The following is a 6107-nucleotide window of genomic DNA, read 5'->3' as shown; positions in this document are numbered from 1 at the left end:
GGAGTTATCTGCACCTTTTTGTTTAAAGACGATCTGGAAATTTCACTTTGCTAGTACAAAAAGTATTAAAGTGAGTGTTGACTTGTTAACATAAAACTGGTGCACATTATTTAGGAATTTTGGAGGTTGTGTTATCGAAGCCTTTTGATTTTTCGTATCAAGACCATTCATAATTTTGAGAACTTTGTTACGGTACTACAGGTTTCAATTTCAGAGTTGGGTAGTTTCAGGCCATGAATAGCGTTGTCATGAATAGTCTGTATGCTAGGCTGCACAGTGATGTTATATATGATTTAATTTGACCCAGTGCTTTCTGCAAAGTTAATTTAACCCAATGATTTCTGCAAAGTTAATTTAACCAAAGGGTGTTTGCAATGTTAATTTGACCCAGTTGTTTTTGCAATTTTTTTTGGTACTCATTGACACTTATGCTGACATTAGTTTAGTCAGGAATCGGGGTGTCACCCTTCTTCTTATTTTGGAGCTATTTTTGGTTGATAAAAAAGGTTTAATGGAAGGCCAGTGGTCCATAGGAGTTTTGGGTCAAATATTGCACGTTTCAAAGTCGGATACATTGTCTTCTGAGTTTGGGGACAACATTTACCTGTTTGTATTTAAGTTTTCTAGAATCGTTTAGTTTTATATTTGTTGATTTTTCGTGGGCCACACACTTCGTATCTGTTTTTGTTTCCCCTAAGCTTACAGTTCATGTTTATTTTGAGCATGAATATCAATGGCCTCTAATTTAAAATCTTTATAAACGACATTTTCTAAAACGAACAACATAATAATTACACTGATGACAGCACCACATATTACATCTATAAGGATAATTTAATATATATGAGAGCAACATAGTGACTGACTGGTTTGCAGTCAATGGGGTATAATTATACCATTAATAATTCCAGGCCTATATTATCGACAACAAACGTTAAATATATATCGAATTTCACCATACAAGATCGTGAAATACCATGTGAAGACTGTGTGAAACTCCTTGGAGTAGTCTTCGATTCTCATCTAAATTTTAGCAACCAAATATGTAAGATTTGTCAAAAGCATCAAGAGAATTAAACATTTTGCAACGTCTGAAATACTATTTCCAGTAATACTAAGTTACTGATCTACAATTGCGTAATATGACCCAATGTCATGTACTTATTTGGCATTTTCGTAGCAAACAAAACTGACAAGGAGAAAAACAACACAGCATTGGGCATTAGAATTGGAGTTAGATGCTTTTCATGGTTCGTGGGACCCTCTGATAAGGAAAGCAAATCTAACTACTGTATACATATTAGTAGACTGAAATGTATGGCAGGTAATAAAATGCCTAATTACTTGAGTAGTTTATAACATTCAAGAAACTTTAACCATAATCTTATACTCCAAGATCATAAGGTATAGTAAACTCTCGATTTTGACGCCTCACTCAGTCTGGAACAACCTGCCGAATAAACTGAGAGCAATTCCTGGGTTCAAAGAATTCAACATGCTGATTGAGGCATGGACTGGGTCGCAGTCTAAATGTGCCTTTTGTAAGTTTCTCTGTTTAGCAGTCAGCATCATTTCAGAGTTCAGCTTTAAGGTTACCAACGGAATTAACATCTGCACATAAGCCTATTTTAGTTACACACACACACACACACACACACACACACACACACGTATATATATATATATATATATATATATATATATATATATATATATATATATATATATATATATATATATACACACACACATTTAGGCCTTTATATATATATATATATATATATATATATATATATATATATATATATATATATATATATATATATATATATATATATATATGCCTCAATGTTAACTTTTAACACTCATTCTTTTGATGTCATATTACTTATCTAATGCATGCCTTAGTTGCATGTTCTATATAGTTACCTTGTCGTGTAATCTGCTGTTATCGTTGATACTATGTACGCTATTAACAACAAAATTGCCATATACCCTACCTATATTAATATGTGTACCCCATTCTGTGATATACATTTTATATTCATACGTATATTGAAATCAAAGAAAACTTTCTATATTTTCATGCTACTTACTGTTGTATTGTCTTTCAATGCGCTGTTACCACTGGTATTGTAATGTTTCTATGTGTATTGTTTGTACTATCTATGTACTATCTGTTTACTTATCTGTTGAATTACGCTTATGTGATGACGTGTAGGTAAAACTGCTCGTATTTAGCTAATGTTTATGTATTTTTATCCGGACCACTCATGTTAAATAGAATTTCTTGTATCTTCTATATTGTAAAGCAATAACATCAAGTAAATTAGATGACTTTGACGATATGGTCATTGATTTTATCGTTTAACGATGAGACTTTTGTATTTGCACATTCTTTCATTTATATATTTAAACACACGCTATTCTAAGCTTTAATTAGTCTGCCTATTTTATATCAATGCATACAATAAATTTATAATTTTCCATGACATTCACCTTGTTTAAAGTCTTTGTACTCTCCAACCCTTTTTTCTTGGGTATGTGTAGCATACATTTGTTTCAGAGTCAGATAAAAAGATTTACATGACATTGAAAAATAGATCGATAATTAGTTGAAGTCTAAGAAAATATAGTCGGCTTCTACAGGCTCATTTATTCTGAAATTATTAACTAATTCTTTGCTCAGTATTGTGTTGTCAATTAGCTTTGAAACATTAAAAGCGATTACAATGAAAGGCAGTTACCCTACACCAGTGTGTCCTGTTATTGAATGCCAATCATCAGCCAGAGAAAATTATGTAAAGGGAACATATACTTCTTCGAAAAGCGTGGGGTAAAATTTCGACCTTCCTTGTTTGAAAGGCAACTCATGCAATCTATTTCGTTGATTTTCTCACTTCTTACAATCTGTTAAATGTGCCAAGGGTGGCTGGTTGTTCTGGGTGTAACTACAGAACATGATAGGATATGCATGGCGGCCATTACATTTGGTAGAGGAAGAACTAGGGGAAACACTCGGATGAACCACCGACCTACGGGCAAATTTTCTCACAACCACGATGGCCAATCTCGACACTCGAACCCAAACGGATGGAGAGCCACCATGGGCCCCTGTCCTAAAGTGAAAGAGATAGTAGTTATGTCATATGTAACCTATCATTGTTTTACTATTATTATCCTATACTTTATTATAAACACATGTATGTATGTATGTATGTATGTATGTATGTATGTATGTATGTATGTGTGTGTGTGTGTGTGTGTGTGTGTGTGTGTGTGTGTGTACGTGCGTGTGTGCGTGCGTGCGTTATGTATGTATGTATGTGTTTTGGATTTTTAACGTAGCTTTAACAAAATTTCAGTCATATTGCTACGATATCTGTAGTGTGGCAGTTTACAGTGATGCCTAGCACTGAGGCATCATGCCGCAGACATGTAGCATGATGTCCCACCCAATCTCATTATCCTCACACCAGGCGGACCAGTCATAACACTAACTTCTTAATGCTGAGCGCCAAGCGAGGCAGCTGTTGGGACCATTTTGATAATAAGTCTTTGGTATTATTCGACCGGGGATTGAACCCACGACCTCCCGTATTCGAGGTATGTATGTGTGCACTGCATGCATGCATGCATGCATGCATGCATGTATGTATGTATGTATGTATGTATGTATGTATGTAGATAGATATCACCTTTTGAGGACTTAGAGCCTGCTTGAAACAGACTTCTGGACTAACAGATGAGATAGAGGAACATGTCTCGTGTACGGGGAACTGTAGGTGGTATAAATGTACACAATGTACACATCAGACACGACATAAACAATTAAGCTTATACAAATGTAAAATAGCTTTAACAAAATAAATAAGGAAAATACTTAGAAATTCGTTGAAAAACATCAGTGAATACATATTTTACTGTGACAAAAATCAAGAATTTGTACAGAGCTCTGAATGAATTGAACCACTTTTGAATTGAATCATTCGAAACATTAAACAACTTGGTTCTGTGAAATTACAACTTGATTTGCCGTTCAAACTTATACGAGACTTGTTGAAATAAGATTACGAACATAGATGGTATGTGTAATGTAACTAGTCATCTATTAGAAACTTTATATGCCAAATTTCTGGATAGTACTGACTATTTAACATTGCACATTGATTGGTATCAGTCATTCAGAGAGAGAGATCATGCTTCCATCTGCATTAATGGCGTGAGATCAATAACGTTTGTACTAAATGAAAAATAAGAAAGACAGAGTTTCCTTCTGTGCTGCAAAATATCTTGAATGTACCAAGTAATCATTTAGACGGATTAAGAAAGTAGAATTTAGACATGTGCATTTATTGGTTTAACAGATTCACGCCATAAAGAGCAAACACTGGAAACTTTTATGTATCTGTAACTGTTTATGAAATGGTTGAACATCGTAAACAAAACCGGCTCGAATAACCAAATAATATACAGAAAGACAAGTTGAGATGTTAATCATAGTTCAGTTAGAAAGACAAGATGAGATGTTAATCATATTTCAGTTCCTAATTACTGTAAAGGTATCACTATGATGGAATAAAAGATTTCTGAAGGTTAATATCATTAGAAATAGACGGAACAGATATAAAAAAACACGTCTGAATATTCTTTTGATTTGTGGCTTTTTACACATAAAAAATAAAAATCCAAAATTTGTCTCATCATTGATTACTTAAAATAATAGAGGCATGAATGCAAATTAAAAGTTCCATATTTCATTTATAGTAATTTAAAATATGTCGTTGTGCCTGTTATTACGATCTCTAGGGGCAAGGACTATGTAACAAGAAAGTACAAAACCATCCAGAACTGTATAATGTAAATACTAAATTTATTTCCCTACAATACAAAGTGAAAGAATTAAAAATAACTTTCAGTAGGGTATGACTTCCTACAAATTTCTTAATGATCTATCAAGTCCAAGGTAATCCGGATGTGCTTCACTGGTATTCTCAATGAAATTTTTAATGTGCGTATTTGCTAAGACAACAGAAGAATTATTGTTTTAGTATCCAAAAGTCTTTAATAGAATTTAAAGGAATATTAAGTTCCAAAAATATATTTGAATGTTTTAAGATTATTCCAAAGATATTAATACATGTATATCCAATACTCCAGTATAAAGAATTTCTCTGTTTAAAAATAAATGATCCTAAACTGTGCAATTCCAATGAGCCGTCGGGTGAAATGTCGCATGCCTTCATGTTCTTATTGCATACATCCTTGAAACGGAGTGAGGGGCGGTCAACTCTTCTGGTTCCAGTGGCCAGCTGACAAATATAGGATGTCCTTTGGCAACCTCCCATCCTTAATGCGTCTGACGCGTCTCAGCCATCGGAGACGGTGTTTGCTCAGCAGGGAGTACATGGTGCGCATACTGGCATCCCTCTGTCTGGGACGTGGTCTTAGCAGCTGATTTTCAGGATGAGTTTTAGGCACCGTATATGGAAGGAGTTGAGCCGGCGGTATTGTCTCATATATGTGCTCCAGGTCTCACTTCCATATAGAAGGGCGCTGAGAAAGCAGGCCTGGCAGACTTGGATCTTGCTGTGCTCTGTCAGCGCGTTGTTCTCCCTCTCTTGCTTCGTTAGTCGTGCCATGGTGGTGTTTGCCTTTCCAAGCTTTCTGTCCAGCTCCACATCAAGCGAGAGAGTGTTCCTGATGTTTGACTCCAGGTAAGTAATGTTGTTGACTGCTTCCAGGGTGACACCGTCGATTTTGATGGAAGGGGCAATGGTTGTTTCTTGCACGCTTAGGTTTGTCTTTTTCAGGCTGATGGTGAACCCAAACAGCTGGAAGACATCAGCGAAACTGTCTCCCAGTCTCTGGAGGGCATCATCGGTGTGGGTCACAAGATCTGTGTCATCTTAAAAGAGCATTTTTCTCATGAGCACTAACCTCACTTTGGTCTTTGAGCACAGTCGTGCCAGGTTTAACAGCCTCGTGTCGGACCTGGTTTGCAGTTATATGCCATCAGTAGACGAGTCGAAGGCGTAGGACAGGAGCAGGATAGGAAGATCCCGAAAAGGGTCTACGCCAGCACGCAGCCATGTTTCATGCAGCTG

Source organism: Sinohyriopsis cumingii, chromosome 15, assembly GCF_028554795.1.
Source record: "Sinohyriopsis cumingii isolate HCF-2022 chromosome 15, ASM2855479v2, whole genome shotgun sequence".
NCBI classification, from domain to species: Eukaryota; Metazoa; Mollusca; class Bivalvia; order Unionida; family Unionidae; genus Sinohyriopsis; species Sinohyriopsis cumingii.
Note: the sequence above shows the minus strand (reverse complement) of the source record.